Below are 19,150 nucleotides of genomic sequence, written 5' to 3' on the forward strand. Positions count from 1 at the left end.
ATAATGAAGAACAAATTAGGAGTCAAAAGTCTCATACGAAGTGTTTTTATTCAGTTCCTCTCAGATACCTGCTAAACAGGAATTTAATCAAGCTTGGCAAAATATACAGCATGTACCAGGAAAAATATTAGATTTTCACTTCATCCACTGGGCAAAGTGTAAACAATCTTATTTTTGTTATTATTGTAAATTGAATTTATGGTCCTCAGCACCTTTAGCTCATATTTCCAAGGTCAAGCTACAACCATGTCTTCCCCTGCTGGGATTTACGATCTTTTTTTGGCCAGGTCATAGAATTAAACTCACATGAGTCAAAAATGATCTGAGTAAGTACTGCAAACAAGGTTGTAATACAATCTAACATCCAAAGACAGAGCATTTGTACACCAGGGCTTCATATTAAGAGCACCATATCTATTTATAAGACCTAGTTCTCTTCATCATCATGAATATAACATTTTGCCCATTTTATCTCTTGTTTTTGACAAGCTGGAAACAACTCTCAACATCTTTATGGCAATAGGGGGCAGACAAACCCAGATAAACTGAAAAGCTTCATTTTAGTTCAGGATTTCAGTCTCCTTCCTCAAAAACCTTTTATCATAGATGTCAAAGCTAAATTTTTCATCCATTTATTTCCCTTTTATATCTCCTGATGGAGGAACACTGAGCAGTGAAATAACCGAAAGATTAGCAACAGGAAAGAGGAGAAGCAAAAGTTCTGGGTAATCTAGCCCCAGTAAAAAGGAAACAATCCCAAAACTACATCTCTGGGATATTATTGCTTTACAATAAAGCAGTAAACTAGAGGCTGATGTAAATAAACATTGCAGAACTGTGGGATATGAAACGTATCAATTTTTCCTTGCTTCCAATATGATTTATACCCTCTTTACCACACTAAAATATAAATAATATGAGCACAAGATTTTAGGTTTGTTGGTTGGTTTTCTGAATTCTTCTGTTGAAACACCTCTTCACAGAATCATGCCTGATATGTAGCAAGTACCTGAAATATTTTTATAGCATTAATGGTTATCATAAAAGTTATTAAGCCCAGCATTCAATTTAGCTTTAAACAGCTCTGTGGTTTTATCAGAGTCTCTATAGAGAGCAGGGGGCACACGCAAATTAAAACAATTTAAGGAGATTTTAATAAAGGGACAATTTACACACAGGCACAGACAGTTCTAGGCAACACAAGAACATAAATGTCCTGATCTCACTCTTTTTCCTCCATTGGATCATCTGCCAGGGCACCCCATTGCCCCAATTCAGCCAGAAGCCAGAGGGCAATGGAGCTGCTGACTCCACAGAAGTCAGCCTCCCAGGCAGAGTGGAAATGAAAATTAGCACACCAACCTTACTGTCTATTATTTAATGAGGATCATTTTTGCAGACATGCTAGTATATGAGCTCCTTGTATACTTCTAAACTCCCTCCTTTTCTCATACTATTGCCTTAACTACACATGCGTTCATACTTTTTATTAACTCCAATACATTGTGTTGTCAGCCATCTCAAATCCCTCATGGAAAAAACTGGTATATTAAAAAATAATAATAAATCCACAGTGACATTTTCTTCCAGTGAACTCAGAATAATTATTTTCTATGATCCTCATTCGGAAATTAATCACATAGTAACATTTTACTTCTACAGTATTATCCTGTACTTAACCTTTTATGACTTTAGTTTCTGTTACTCCCAATTCAATTTTAAGCTTCATGAAAAAAATATTGCATTATATTATTGCATAACTACCAACACATCAACCTCCCTTCTTCATTCACTCAGCAAACTTTAATGAATACCTACTATGTGTCAGACATTGCAATTGGCAGTAGTACAAAATGCATATGCCTTCCCCATAGAAGCACTGTTTTGAAGGGAACAGACAGTAAGCAGACAATTGAAGCAGATTATGAGAAAGTTATAATATAGAAAATATAGGGCATTGTGGGAGTAAATTGGAGGCATTTAATTAAGCAATTATATGGGAAAGAGATTAGGGAAAGATGTGTGGAGGAGATGACAGCCGAGCTGAGTTTTAAAGGAAGCATCACAAAATGTTAGGACAGGCAGAGGATATAGTATTTGAAAAGGCAGTGAGATGCAAAAGAGTCTGATACATTCTGGAAACTTCACATAATTTGTTATGTCTCAAATATAAAGTAAGAAATGGGAACTGGTAAGAAAGGAGACTGGAGAAATAGAGGGAATCCGGATCGTGCAGTGTCTTTATAAAATTACCAATAAACAAAAAAGCCAGTCAAAGTCTGAAGCAACCTCAGAGTCAGAGAATTTACATTTTCAGTTATCAATGTCCAGGAACTAATGCCAATTTAATGAGAGGTCATATGTTTCTAGGCGCTTGCTATCCAAAGTGTGTCCTGCTGCATCACCTGGGAGCTTGTTAGGATCTCAGCCAGACCCTAGACCTGCTGAATCAGAACCTGCATTTTTAACAAGACCCCCAGATGATTCATAAGTACATTAAGGTTTGGAAAGCACTGGTCTAGACAACAAATGTATAACTGAAATAATCTCTGTTCTGAGATTGTTGCAAAACTTACCAAGAGAGAGAAGGACATGTCAGGTAGAGGACGCACTCAGTGTCATTGAGATGGAGGATGTTGTAAGTAAGGACAGGGAAAGGGAAGGATTTTAAACAGCAAAGTGAGATGGTAAGATTTTTCTGTGTCACACGAAATAGAACGTAATTGGACCTATCCTGTTTCAGTGGAAGTCTGTTTGGCTTAATTTCAACACAACAAATGTCTAATTGCAGATGTAATGTATAGCAAACTGACTCACTTGGAATGCCATCTTTCTTTCAAAGGTTCCATTGGAATTCAAAATTAAAAGATGAGTTTATGTGAGATTACATATCAATTCACAGGGGACAGAAGCCAGAGAATTCTAAGAGAAAATTCTGTGAGTTTTAGTCACCACACAAAAGGCTTTTGACACCTCAGGTCTCTTTCTAATCATCCCTCTCGCTTTGAAAAAAGAAAACCACTTTTTTCAGTCATGTAAGGAAAAGAGCCTCATGGAAATGTTAATCTTTAACATTTATCTTTAATTCTTTGTGACTTCCAATTTTCTCTAAGCAAGAAAGCTATTAATTCATTTTAATAAAGAGAGAGGTCAGTGACACCCAACTCTAGAAAGTTATGTCCCTGATAGGTGACAAGAACATACAGCAAATCTCAAACCCCTGAAACTTGAAGAGTTCTTGTACGTCGTTATCATCATTATAGTGTCTCTTAAAATACATTTTTTTCAGTGAAAATATAAAATGGTTAATTTAAAAAACAGCCAACTTTCATAATCTCAGAACAAGCACATATAATATGCCTAATTGCCTTTTAAAAATTTGCTGAGATGTGTCTGAACTATGTGTTTGTGTAAATATAGATATAAAAATAGTTTTCATTTCATTTTTAACCACAAGACATGCATTTTGAATATGCAAATCTAGAATCTATTAAATCTTTACAGACTGATTCTTTCCAAGTCAGAGCATATGTGTTCAGGATGAGGCCAAACATCAGAGAAAGCTGAACAAAGCAGCCTGTTTTCAGTGATCAAACATTGCCCCTGAAGGCTGTAATGAAAGTCATGTGCCTCTGAAATCACCTTTTCTGAAATGCTACTTTGCTCAATAAAAATGACACATTAATATCCTTTTATGAGCCCATCCCTTATTTGACAATCCATATAAGCAATGCTGTGATCACATGGAAGAAACCAAAACAACTGGCTCCATAGATTTTCTTCCTTTTCCTCTACAAAATTGAAAATGTGTGGCAGTCGGGGAAGAAGAAACTTACATTGTCTAGAGGCTTTTTTCCCTTTACTCAACATATACTCATTTCCTCCATTCCCCACCCCACCATCTCCCACCCCCACCATCTCCCACCCCCACCATACCGGCCACTCATCCCATCATCAGCCTGTCAAAGTTCAACCAATCCTAAAGATTCAGCTCATATTCATTGTCTTCTTTTTTTTTTTTTTAACATCTTTATTGGGGTATAATTGCTTTACAATGGTGTGTTAGTTTCTGCTTTATAGCAAAGTGAATCAGTTACACATACACATATGTTCCCATATCTCTTCCCTCTTGCGTCTCCCTCCCTCCCACCCTCCCTATCCCACCCCTCCAGACGGTCACAAAGCACCGAGCTCATTGTCTTCTTGAAAGCCTTCCTTTATTCCCACTTAAGTAAGAATTAATTCTTTCCTCTGTGCTCCAATAGTACTTTGCATGTATCTCCATTATGGCCCCTATGTGATCATTATCACAGCCTGCTGTTAGGGTATTATTTTCTGACCATTGATATTATGTATACTTTACAATTTATTATGATATTCTAAAGAAGAGACATCATCTTAACTATATTTATACTCCTCCTCACATACACACAGCTAATTGCACAGTTTTGTCAATTAGTGGGTCCTTAGTGAATGTTAAATTATAACTTAGCTTTACTGTAAAATGACAATAAATTATTGTGAATATAGTAGAAGTCCTTCTCCATTAACAGTTTAAAGCATAGTCAACCCAAGGCTTTGGCATGGGTTATATCTTCATTTGGTATAACTAATAACAAATGTACAAGCAAATGTGAGATTAGCTGGTCACCTTGTGAATTCCCTAGACAAGGAGTATTAAGGGCAGGTAATTCTATAATATGAATCTCTGCTTGTTAAATTTGCCATTTTTCATTATGTTTACCATTTTTACATTGCTGGACTTGAGGATGAGGCTCATAAAATGATCTGAGATATGTTTGGAGGAGTTAGGAATTTACTCTGTAAAGTAGGATTGATATTGTATGACAGTGTCTATAGACTGGGCTTGCTGGTAGAGATTTATCCTTGCTCCTCATAAACAATTGTGATTATTCTTTATTATTATTACATGGCCAGTATTCCATAAAGAGACTATCTCCATCTCCTGTAAGGCAAAGTCATTCCCATGCACTACATGAAGAATAGATCTAAAAATAGATGAACATGATATTTGAATGTAGTTTGCACATAAATAAGCATAAAACAGCAAGCTTGCAGCTTTACTAGGGATGGATTCTACCAGTTAGATACTGGGTATACCACTGAGAGGTATATCTGAATATTGATCAAAAGTGATCTTTCAAGGTCATAGAGACTCTCTTCCCTTCTGCCAAAATATCAATATAAAGAGGGCCAAACAGTGGCACCAAGTATTAAGGAAAATGATGGCCAACACCAAGTAGAGCTAAGGTATAATCTCTCTTACTTCTAAGAATATGGGGGTTTTTAATGTGAATTTAGGGTTTAAGTGTTATCCTGGAAATCAAGTTTAGAGACAGAAATATGCTAGAAACTATAGTGAATATTGGTGAGTCTTATAAAATTTGAACATGGGGAAGCAATGAAAACCACAATGGGTGGAAAACGGTGGAGCCTGAGAGTCAATAAAGCAGGTTAAAATCATAGTGAGCCCAGAAACCAGAAAATGTCCAACTTTTCAACTACTCTGAGTGAAATGTGAGGCATTTAGATGATTAAGTTTTAGTGGTTGAGGAAGAAAGATTAACAGTTTCCTTCACCAGCTAAAAATTTGATGTTTGTTTAATGGTGGAATCAGTTTAATAGATTAAATAAAACTGTACTTAGAGGGTTTGTAAGTTGGTGTTACAATAGAAGTCATCATCACAGCTCTTTGTGTCAACAAGTGTCAGACCAAATGGATTTGAGATGTATGAAATGGATATCCCTCCTACATATCTATGAAACACTTCCTTATGATGATGGAACAAATCAGTGATTCTGCATCTCTGGACATTATTATTGGCCAAATACTCCCCACGTTTTATCCAGATTTTAATTCTCAAAATTACATCGTAAGTAATGTTATAATTTCTTATATGAACAATGTTGCATTGGGAGTTGGTTTATTGTTTTAGGAATGACTTGATTTCAAGTACATTTTTATACTTAAATATAAATACTTGCCTATGTTTTATATCCTAAATGTTAAATAAAGCTATCATAGACCTCTATAGCCATTTAAAATCATAAAATCAATGCACTGATTGAATTGTTTATACATGGGCTCCAATGAACTATAATGTGTTTATCCAGTGCATACAAAATGAAGCTTCACTATATTACAAATTTTCCCTAAGTTCATTAGTATTGAATACTTCATTAACTATTCTGCTTATGAAATATGAATTTTGAAGTTATTTTATGTTCATTGATTTAAATAATTTTAAAAATGCTTGAATTTTGTATGTCTATTTTTAATTTTATTTTTATAATAATTCATTTGTATTACATTTTGTTAAAGTACCAGTCCATAATGGATTGGGAAAAGAAAATAAATTGGACCTTTACTACAGATAGTTTGAGAAGCACTTCTCTAAATGGTTAAGTACAAATATGACCACAGTCAGTCAGTGCAGGGAAACAGGATGTAGCCTCAGGGAGTTAGAGAGTTAGAGTAAAATTTGAACATACTGGAAAAAGGAAAGTTATAGCCTAATACACAAAATCTTAGTATTATTAACTCATCTATCTCAATGTCACCAGCAGCCTGAGTGCCCTGACTAAAAGACACAGGAAGTTTAATCAACTTGACAGTAATAGTCGTAATTGCAAATTACTACATTGGCATTCTGATTTGTACATTATACTCTTCTGAGTTGTATAAGGCAGTGCTTGAACCTAATTGACCCCGGACACTTTGAACTGTTGGATCTACACAGTAAGAACCAAAGCCAGGAGCAGGTGAAATCCCCTAAGAGATGAATTTTGTGAGTTCTGTCTAACTAACTTGCCAGGTATTCTCCATGAGAGAGATGGCAAATATCTATACTATATTCTACCATTCTCCCTTCCCATCAGTAATCATCCATGGCACATTTCCAGCTGAATCCAGATGAGGCTGAATAATCCTCCTCAACATAAAGTTCCTGGTGACTATCCATCAATTGAAGATGGCAAGCCAGGCATAAATTATTCCAGCCCAGTCCTGTACTATGACTTTTCTTGCTTTCTTTAAGCCCCCTTGGGTGATATTTATTTTTAAAGATTTTAATCTTCAGATTGGGCTAATTTACCCTCAAAGGCTTAGTAAAAGACATCTGGCAGAAGAATACAGGGTCCCTCGATCCATCATTTTTTTCCAGACAGCTGTCAGAATTGAGGCATAAAACATCTAACTTGATAATAATCACAACTTTATATAGCCCAATGGCAGCTGTAGGATTAGTTTCAATTTCATTTTATATTTCTAAGCCAAGTGCCATTAATTCTAATGATCTCTTGAATCACTGGTCTTAGTATCAGGAGCTTAAATACCATCACATTCTACTAACATATTAAAATGACTGAGTGTCTATACAATGTCTCTACCAACTGGTTGTCCAAACTATATCTGAACACTTTCACTGATGGAATTCCAATTATTTTAAGGTGACCCACTCTACTTTTGAGCAATTCTGTTAAAAAGCTCTACATTTTAAGTGTAATATGTGTTCTTATGGGATATACACACAATTAGAACAATTTTTACCTTAGAATCATACAGAAAACAACTATTTAATTCTTATACATAGCAGCCTTAAAATGTGTGAAGATAGCCATCACCAGTTGTTCCTTATAACAAATCAATGTGTCAAACGATTGAAATATGTTCAGGGCCACTGCTTACAGCATAGGTTGCCCATTATAAAACTACCTGAAGCACAAGTTATAAGGATGTCAGTGGCATTTTGGAGTTGTGTGACAAGGTATCATGCCCCTCAAAAACACACATGCCCTTGACTGTTCCAGAAGAGGTTTGATAGTGCCTGTTGGGTATGTTCTAAGGTGGCTGCTTCAGCTCCTACCATCATGTTTGAAATTCAGCTAGTGAGAAAGAGAGATAAAGAGAAGGAAACATTCCTTTTGTTTCAGTGGCATGCAATAGAAATTTCACATGTCAAATACTACTATCACAACCCATTGGCCAAAACTTAATCAAGTGGCCACTTTAAGCTTCAAGAGAGCTGTGCAGCATCGTTAGCCAGGCAGCTGCATTCACAGCTGAAAGCTTTATTACCACAGAAGATGGAGAGAACAAATATAGTTAGAGGGGCAGCTAACAGTCTCTGATCCAAAAGGTGAGGGAAAGGTATGTATATTTCAGGATTTAAATTGGGTTACATGTGCCTATAAAACTTACATTGTCTTATGAAGAAAAAAATGTATATTTTTATTTGAAACACCAAAGACAGGAGGTCTGTTGCTGAGGTTGAGACTGCAGGATGAAATTTCAGGGTTGAACTTTATCTCCCTTAAGAGATACAACTGTTAAACACACACACACACACACACACACACACACACACACACTTCTTCTCTCCATTCATTCCTAGGCATTTAATTAGGTAAAAATCACAGATAAGAATGCCTTCTCTAGAGTCAGTTTCAAAACCAGGCTCTACATTTGATAAATGTGTGACTTCAGGCAATATCTTCTTCTATAAAATGGGGATAGTGCCTCAATTTCTTTATCTTTAAAATGAGGTGGTAATTTTACCTCTGATAGTTGCTTTGAGGATCAAAGTAGATAATCAATTTTTAAGTGCATAGCCCAGAACGTGGCATCTATTTAGGGTTCAGTAAATATTAGCCATTATTGGTGTCATTATTATTATTTCATATGATGTTGTTTAAGACCGAATAATTCAGTATAATGTTATACTATTGTAAACTGGTGTGATTTTCTTGGTTAAGATGAAAATAAAGGTCTTCTTATGGATAGGGATGGGGTTTTCCCTGAATAAAAAAATTGTTATTTTCTTTGTCATCCTAAGAAAGAGAAAATTACAGAAGTGAAAATAGAAACTTGAGAGATGGACTTGGGCTGGGAATAAAGATACATCAAAGGTCAATTTTTTCCCACCTTGTACCAACAAACCTTGGTATGCCACAAATGGGTTACAAGTATGCCAACATGTTGAAATCCGTCTTCCTTGAGGTGACCAACTAAGATAGGTCTGGGATGACTAGTGGCTTTGGCTGGTGGCTCTGGCTGCAAGTTACCTTGTCTATTTACCCCACCCAAACAAATACAGTTGACCCTTGAACATCGCTGGGGTTTGGGGCACCTACCTTCCAGGTAGTTGAAAACCTGCCTATACTGTACAGTCAGCCCTCTGTATCTGTGGTTCCACATTAATATAATCAACAAATTAATTGAATACATGCTATGGGCCAAGTGAAAAAACTATGGTAAGTACTACTGATATAATGGTGACCAAATGATATGTAGTCTTAACCTTCACGAAATATTTAATACACTGAAATAAAAGGCATTAATCAAACAATCATACAAATATATGATTACAAAATGATAATTACTATGAAAGAAAACTGCATGCACTAGGAGAAAGGGCCTGGGTTTGGGTTCCATGAATAGTACATCTGTATTATATTTATTTATAAAACCATTCAACAAGTATTTATTGAGTGCTAGGCATACTAATCTCAAGTTTATAGTAAAGTCTTATTAAAAGGCTTCAACTGGGACTTCTGTTTCTGGAAAGATGAAGTAGACATACATTTTCCTTACCTCATGTATTCCAGACTTGAAGCTGAAGATACTAGCAACCTAGAAATGCCAATGGGTACAGACAAAAAAAATCTCCAATAAATTCTGTTCTCTCTAGCCAAAAATGCAGGAAAGGAACAGCCTAGTAAAACAGAAAACTTTTTGACAATAATCACTCTACTCAAGCCAAACACCACAGAAAAATGTTTGGTTCCACAACCATCTACACCAGGAAAGGCTGAGTAGAGTCATTAGAATCTCACCCACAATGAGTATAATAAGACACTCACCCACCCTTTGCTGAGGTGGTGCCAGAAAAGGCAGAGTTCAGAGATGGGACTTGTATCTTTGTGAGACAGTAATAAACTCCCATTTTCTGTCAGGGAAACCAAGTGAGGAGCCTGGACTTCCAACCCTACCGAGCAGTAGTGAGGCACACTTTCTCCTCCCCTTGGGGTGATGTCAGAGGATGTCCAGTGAAAAATTAGGACTTTTACCACTAGCCAATGTAATAAGGCACCACCCCATCACAAGATGTAACTGGAGGCCATGTGTGCAAGAGTAATAAGCACTATTATCCCTCCTATCAAGGGTGGTATCAGCGAAAGCCTAGTGAGGAGACAGTACTCCCACTCTGACCAGCAGTAAGAAGGACCCCTTCCTTTTTGAGTGTCAACAGAGGCTGAAAGGGGAAACTGGGCTTCTAACCCCATTATTATGGCAATAATGAGGCCATACACCTCACCCCCTGTTGGAGAAACAAAAAACAGAAACCAAACAGAAAACTAAATATATAATAGACTTAAGCCTTGACATATCAATAGTTACATTAAATGTAAATGATCTAAATACATCAATAAAAAGAGATCGATAGAGTGGATTAAAAAGAACATGACCCAAATATATGCTATCTACAGAAGACTCCTTTCAAATATAACAATATAGGCAGGTTGAAAGAAAATGGATGGAAAGAGATATATCACACAAAAATTTATCAAAGGAAAGCAGGAGTAGCTATATTAACATCAGATACAGTAAACTTCGGAGTGAAGAAAATTACTAGGGTCAGAGATAGATATTACATAATGATAAAAGGGTCAGTCTACCAAGAAAATACAGCAATCTTAAATATGTATATATCAAACAACAGAGCTGCAAAATATGCCAACTAAAACTGATATAACTGAAAGGAGAAATAGATAAATCCACAATTATAGCTGGAGACTGCAACATCCATCTCTCGACAACTGATAAAATATTAGATAGATTATCAGTAAGGATACAGAAGAACAAGGACACCTTCAAACGACAGGATCTAATCTACCTTTACAGAACAATATACCTAACACAGCAAATACACATTGTTTTCAAGTGCCCATCAGAACACATACTGAGATATCCTGTGCCATAAAACAAGTCTAAACAAACTTAAAGAACTGAATCATAGTATTCTTTGACCACAATGAATTAAACTAAAAATAAATAACAGAAAGATAATAAAAAATTCTCCAAACACTTGAAAACTAAATACCATACCTCCAAATAATCTGTGGACCAAAAGAAAATTGCAACATCTCAAACCACAAATTTTCATAAGGATAAGGAAGTACTGAGGAGAAAATATATATTACTAAATGCTCATATTAAAAAAGAGCAAAATCTCAAATATTCTAAGCCTCTTCCTCAAGAACTTGGAAAGAAAAACATAAAAAAAGAGAAAATCAATGAAGCAAAAGATGATTCCTTGAAAAGATCAATAAAGTTGACAAACCGTTAGCAATTCTGAAAAAGAGAGAAGGTACAAATTACAAATAAGAGGACTAAAACAGAGAATATGACTACAGACCCTCCAGACATCAAAAAGGAAAAAAGAGAATCCTACAAACAACTTAGCCTACAATTCAACAATTGAGGTGAAACAAACCAGTTCCTCAGAAAACCACAATATACCACAACTCACCTAAAATAAAATGAATAATTGGTTCAGTCCTACAACTATTAAGAGAATTGATTCATAGTTACAAAGTCCTAAAAAAGAAATCTCCAGCCCCTGGTTGTTTCACTAAAGAATTCTATAAAACTTATCAGGAAGTATTTTCACCAGTTCTACACAATCTCTTCCAGAAAGCAGAAGAGAGAATATGTACCAATTTATCTTATGAATCTAATACTACCATTACACCAAAACCAGACAGACATCACAAAAAAGAAAACTGCAGACCAATATCCCTCATCAATACAAACAAAAATAAAATCCTTCAAAAAATTTTAGCTAACAGAATCCAGCAACATATAAAAAATTATATATCATAACCAAGTGTAGTTAATCCCAAAGATACAAGGTTGGCTCAATATTCAAAAAGCAATCAGTGTAATCCTCTATATTAATAGGCTAAAGAAGAAAAAGCATATGACCAAATAAATTGATGTAGAAACAGCATTTGACAAAGTTAAACACACATTCAAAATAATAAAAAGAACTCTCTGTAAAAGCCAGTGTGAAAATGATGAAAAGACAACCTACAGATTAGGAGAAAAGATTTGCAAACCATGTATCTGATAGAGAATTTATATCTAGAATTTACAGAGAATTCTCAAAATCAAAGTAAAAAAATCAATCCAATTAGAAAATGGGCAAAAGACATGAACAATCATTTCACTGAGGAAGATATACAGATGGCAAATGAGCACATTGTTAGCCATTACTGAGTGCAAATTAAAACCACAATGAGAATCACTACATACCTATCAAAATGGCTAAAAAATAGTGACAACAACAAATGCTGGCAAGGGTGCAGAGAAGCTGAATTACTTGTACATTATTGAGGAGAATGTAAAATGGTAGAGCCACACAGAAACACAGTTTGGCAGCTTCCTAAAAAAAAATAACAACATGCAACTACCAGCATTTCACTCTTGGGCATTAATCCCAGAGAAATAAAAATTTATTTTCACACAAAAACTTGTCTACAAATGTTTATAGTAGCTTTATTCATAATAGCCCTGAACAGGAAACAGACCAAATATTCTTCAACGTGTGAATAGTTAAACAAATTGTAGTACATTCATACTATGAAATACCCCTCAGCAGTAAAAACGAATGAACTATTAATTCATTCAAAAATCTGGATGAATCTCCAGAGAATTATGCTGAGTGAAAAAGCCAATCCCAAAAGGTTACGTACTGTATGATTCTCTTTATATAACACTTTTGAAATGGCAAAATTATTAAAATGCTGACTAGAATAATGGTTAAAAGGTGTTAAGGAGGAGATGGGGGAGGTGGGAAATGGATGTGGCTATAAAAGGGCAACATGAATCACAGGATGATAGAAATGCTCTGTATCTTGACTGTATCAATGTCGATACCCTGGCTGTGATGTTGTACTCTATAGCTTCGTAAGATGTTACAACCATGTGAAACTGGATGAAGGCTACATGGGATTTCTCTGTATTATTGCTTACAATTTCATGGGTCCACAATCATCTCAAAATAAAGGGTTTAATTTAAATATATGTGTGTGTGTGTGTGTGTGTGTGTGTACTATGTGTGTGCTGCAGTGCAACTTCTCATACCAGTGTCAGACTGAGAAAGCCTCAGGCAAATACAGGAACACATGCAGACAAAGGGGAGCAGTAGAAGGAGCCTGAAGAAAATGAATAACCCCCAAACTGCAGTAAGTCCTTAGGAGAGTCATGATAGCAGAAATAGAGGCAGTGGGTTATACTGATACTGGAAAAGATGTGAGCCTCTTCCTACCTTTGGGACTTCCAGAGGGACTCTAGAGCAGCACTGTCCATTAGAACTTTCTGCAAGGATGGGCATATAATTTGAGCTGCCCAGCACTGCAGCCAACAGCCACATGGGGCTCATGAGCACTTGAAATGTAACTAATGTAACTGAGGAACCCATAAATTTGTTTACTTTAATTAATTTAAATTTAAATAGCCACATAATGGCTAGTGGCTACCATACTGAGAAGCATTTCCTTTTTCTACTAAAAGAAAAAAAAAGCTTATATGAGAGCCTAGGTTTTGCTATTGGTAAAGTGCTTCAGAGCTTGGGTAATTTGAGCATCCTTGTATCACCTTGATTGTCCTCTCATACTAATGATGTCAGCAACAAACAACTTAAAGTATAGTCTCTTACACATGTAGTAGGTGATGTATGATTATGGCCAAACGGGGTCGATGTGGAAGGCTGGTTATTAATATTCATGGGGCAGGCATTCCAGAAAGTAAAAATATCACTTTTCAGATTTAAACAAATTAATATGTATTAAATAATTATCTGACATCTAGTGTCTTTCCAAGATGATCTGATTACGAAATAAAAAGCCAGTGGTTGGAGGGAACTTAGAGCAGATTTGAACTGTAGGCAATATATTGCCATGGTTCTAAGTAAGTTCTCCTAAGAGCTTCTTGCAGAGCAACAAAAGACAGGAGAGGCAATGAGAAGTTACCAGGTGCCATGGGGTGTAAGTATGCAGTGAGGAGAGCCTGAATATAATGGCAGCTGCAAACACTGAAATGGCCCTTCACAAACTGGTTAAAGAAAAGCAGAAAAATGGGGCCAAAATGACTCCCAGACCACGATGCTGGGGCACTAAGAGAAGGCTGGTGTACTAAAATGTGGAAAAACTGGGAAGGAAACACCGTGCTCAGTTCCTGATATATTGTTTCTAACGTCAAATGGTCATCCTTAAGCAGGGATGGTCCTATCCAGTTCCTCTTAAACAACTGTTTGCCAGCAGGCTGCATCAGAATTAATTGGGGAAAATTTTAAAATACAGATTCTAGTAGGGCTTCCAAAAATTCTAAATCAGATTCTCTAGGGTAGAACCCAGGAATAGGTTTTCTTTTTTTAAAGTTCCCTAGTAGATACCAAAGTTTACTTAGGTTTGAGAAATACTGTTATAAATCATGAAATAAGTAAAAGAAAATCAGGACTTCATATGTCAATCTGGGAAATGATACAAATTTGGGAGTTAGTTAGTTAAATCTTCAAGAATAAAAACAAAACAAAAGCAACTCTGGATAGATCTGCTCCCCTGAGAGTGAGAATAGAGTATCTGGGACATGTGCAAAGATAAATATTTAATGTTATTACCTGAAATACATCAGCATAGACAATGAAATACATATGTATGTGTTCAATACTTTTAACCTACAGTCCTGAGGAAGGCATGAGAAAAATGTTAATATTTGAAGTACACTAATCAGAAATATAAACCCAGGGTGACTAGTTAACACAAGAAAGATTAATCAGAAGTTCATACTCTTAAAACAACTATCACAAGTGTCACCTACATTTATCTCATATTAACATAGTTTTCTTAATTAGAATAATGAATACCAGTCTTAAGATTGCCTTATTGGTGAAATGAGTGGTGTTTAAAATGTGTTGATTAGTTTCAAATGTAACACAGGAGCTCCTGTTCCTGCAAAGGGGTATAAGAATCTAGTGAGCCCAATATAGGCCCTGGGCTTCACAATCCTGGTTCAGCACTTGATTCAAAGCAGTTTTGTCATCTAACTAGAAAGATAGCTGGAATACTGCTGCAGAAGTCTCTAATGAACCTTTCATGCAAGGTGCTGTCAGAGCATTTAAAAAGACAAATAGATGGGACGACATCAAGCTGACACACAGGTCACATAAGTGTTTTGATGCCTGCTTGCAAATAAACATCTTACATTTGACAAAATTTCATTGTATGAGACCACGCACTTCGAAGGATTGAAGGCTACCAAAATCTACCAGAAATAACCTAATAACGGTGAATGACAAAATCCATTCTGGTCAGTTTGCAACAAAAGTCATTTTCTCCAGAAAAGTTGGCATGACTTTTTTTAAATCAGTCACTCTTAATAAATAGGATGAAATTAATATTCACCATGGGTTTATTTCAATAAATAAGAGCTACTAAATTTTACTGAGCATTGAGCTTGTGGTTTTTTAAAACATGATGTTCCCTTGAATAATTCTGCTTTGTTTTTTAGAGAAAACTGACTTAGAGAACCAACCAGCATGAAGCCCAACAGTAAAAATACAATGCTGCAGGTCATTTGTCAGATGAATGGTATCTATCAGTAGATAATTTCACTGTCAAATTTTTAATGAGAACTTGCAAACGAATGGCTTATTGTTCCAAGTAAGAAGAGAACGTTCTTAACAGCAGAAGTTAAAATTTCCATTCTTACTTCCATCTTTAGTGGTTTAAAGCACTCATTTAAACTTTAAAGCACGTTGCAATAAGTAGTTTACTAAATGTCATCTTTAAAGAAGTCTTCTTCAACATAATGTTATTTCTATACCAAAAAAGTTTCATTAGGTATATTATCAGAAAATTCTGATGTTCTAATTAGTAGTTGACCAAAACTATATCATATATCAATCCAGGAGTGATCACACAACCCGTCAAGCACTTGTTAGTGTAGAGCACCACATGACACACCTTTGTAGCTGTTCTGTCTGACTTCATGAGGATTCTTGACTTCTTTGAGAGGGCTATGGTGACTTAATGAGCTTTGTTACTGCAAATTCAGCATACTGCCAGGTATTCAGCAGCCATTCAGTGAATTAGCTGAATAAATGGATATTCTTGGGGATTTATTTAATCACTTATTTATGTTTCCTTATAGTTAAGTATCATTAAGAAAGATAATCGTTGATCCTGTTATTTGAAAAAGAAAGTTTTGTTCTTCTTTTTATTAATAATCAGTGGATAGAATAATTGCACAAAGACTTTGTGGATAGGTCTCTGCCTCTATAAAATGAGGAGGTTAATTTTGTTGATCCAGAATGCTGTCTTATTCTAAAAAGAGTAGATTTACTAGAAATGTAGAAAAACACTTTTTTTTTTTTAATGGACAAATTACGAGAGGGCAGGGTATAGAGAAAAGAAAAAGAAAATGGATCCTTGGGGCAGTCAGCTGCTTCTCCTGTCGCGGCTCTGATGCACTGGGAGAGACCAGACCGAGGCAGCCAGCATGGGGACGTCAGCATAGCAATCTCACAGCCTGTGGCTGACCTTCCAAGCTCGGAGCTGCCCCCTCCGCGTCCGATCCGACGCGTCTCACTGAGCTGGTCTTCCAGGATTTACAACCCTCCCTCTCCAGGCCGGTCCCGCCGTGGCGTATTTTCCTACCTGCCAACGGAAGCTGCACCTGCATTAACCTTCCTCGGACGGCCATGATTTACACCCGACCCCAGAGCCCGCTCCCGGCCCGGTCACTAGGGTCACAGTCACCTCCTAATCCTGATTTTTTAAAGCATGCAGTGCGTGTATAGTCGACCTGGAATTTTTTTAGGTGTCATCTCTATTATTATCTTCTTAATTATTTGTCCTTTCTTTGAGAGAAAAACTTGATAGCAGTGGATGTTATTTTATACGCTCCCCACCCCCCCACCGGCTTCTGTTTTACTACAGCACATAACTGGTACTCAAAGTACATTACTGTCAAAAAGCATCTGTAAACGTATCCAGTTGCGTATGACTACAGTACAAAGGAGAATGGAAGGGAGGCAGGGAGGGAGGGAAGGAAAAGAGGAAGGTCCAGCCTGTGTCTGTTCTAAGACAAGTTCAAATTTTTATTATTGTCAAGTTCCTATTATCTCTCTGAACATGCTAAATCGTTGCTGAGTTTTTTTTTTAATTACTGGAATAAATACGTACACTATATTTAAATAGGGATTTATTTAAATTAGTAACTATGTTACTAATATTCAAAGTCAGAGTGGTCTCTGATAATGAACACAATTCAAAACTCACATGATTTGATTTCACAAGTTCTGGGAAAAACTGTTTTAAATATGTTTTAGGCCTTTCCGGATGTCAATAAAGAAGTAACCAAAAAAAGTCCTTTGGTCTGTGGTTAGAATTCACACATCGTTTATGGAGCAGGTGTTCTTTCCTTAACTGACACAAGTGCTGAATCACTAAAACCAACCCTTCTAATCTAGAGTAAAACGGTTTAGACCTAATTATAACAATCAGAAAATCAGAAAGTTAATTTCATTACATAGATTAGTAGAAGCCGTCCCCATTTCCTAATAAATTATTTTTCTTTAAAATAACAAAATCTTCTCAAATAATGTCTTTCGCCATTTAAAAATATTATTTCACATGAAAAAGTTCTGTTTCATTTAAGTAAATTTCATCTAACAGCTTTGCTAAAATCTTAGTTTTAAAAAGGTGCAATCTTTCCAAATATTTATTAGAAGTAGAAAAAGTAGATGTCCCAATTAAAATGTAAAGTTTTCAAATTCAAGACTTTGAATACTGCATCAAAAATAGACATTTCTAAAAATAATTTTTTAGATTTTTTTTAACACCTTACTTGAAATTACCTTCTCTCCCGTTCTCAGTGCTTACTCACCAGTCATTTAGCAGGGCCTAACAAAATTTATTAGTATTATAGTATACAAAAGTATAAACTACTACATGTAAGGCAAAGTTTTTTCTTTTCCTTTAGTGTTTTTCAGTGTTAAATAATTGACTGATAATTTGTACCTATTCAAATGAATTTAGTAGTTAATAACCCTAACCAAAATGTCTATTTCACAGCAGTTGAAAATCTAGCAGCCAATAAAAAATACAAGTTTTACTTAATTTATTGCTTACTCACTTCTTTATACTTATAAGATGAAGGAAGTATATGAATAATCTATATTTATATGATTATATGTAAAAACATAGGCTAGCTCTCCATTTTTTAATATTTTTATTGCATAGTCAAGGTTGGTACTTAACAATTAAGTGAGAAAATTTTAAGTATGAACATTCTACAATAGATGTGAATAATGTGTGCCATTGTACAAAAATGCCCACAGTTTGGAACATTTCCACTTAAGTAAACAACACAGAAATTTTGCTGGCAGTTATTTTCCTCCACAGCTTTTGAAAATAATACAACTGATATTATCTTATCTGAGCTTCTTTTGCTTGTCTTTAATGTACCTATTTTAGGGATTTTTCCTAAAATAAGGCCTGCTTCAGCTAAGTTTTAGGGAAAAATGTGTTCCATTCAAGTACAAACACAAAATTGCCCTAAACTTTAAAAATTCTTTTACATTTTTAAACTTCAAATATTTTGATTCTATTTTTAAAAATGTAACGCTCAGTTAGACTGAAAGGGTAATTCATTGATCTGTAGTGTATGGCCTAAAGGCAATCTAAGAGCCAAATTGTACAGCAGCTACAATTTGGCTCTTAGAAGTGTTAAGCCTTAGATAAAAAATGATTCCAAAGTTTTTATAGGAAAAAATTCAAAATCATTTCAAATAAGATTATGCCTTAATGAATATAATTTTTGCATATTACCAAATCAACATTTTTTCAAATAAAACTGAACGTTTAGGTTTATCAAGTTCTATTCTGACAGTCATCTTAGTGTCCAACCATATACCACTGACACAAATAGAGCAAATTTATATTTATTTAATAATCATATTATCAATTTCAAATATTGGGATATAATGTTTTACTTAATTTTAAAGCTTAGATATGAAAAGTATTCAACTTTCACTCTCTGTGAACTTAGGTCATCCAGAATCAA

General features: G+C 35.4%; 1 protein-coding gene across 4 annotated transcripts in view; it reads right to left on the reverse strand.

The window, feature by feature from the left end:
• The window catches only part of THEMIS (thymocyte selection associated), a 206,592-nt gene that overhangs the window by 171,801 nt on the left and 15,641 nt on the right, over nucleotides 1–19,150 (reverse strand). The window lies entirely within an intron of this gene.

This window comes from Monodon monoceros, unplaced genomic scaffold (assembly GCF_005190385.1).
Source record: "Monodon monoceros isolate NGI ecotype Baffin Bay Population unplaced genomic scaffold, NGI_Narwhal_1 Super_Scaffold_15, whole genome shotgun sequence".
NCBI classification, from domain to species: Eukaryota; Metazoa; Chordata; class Mammalia; order Artiodactyla; family Monodontidae; genus Monodon; species Monodon monoceros.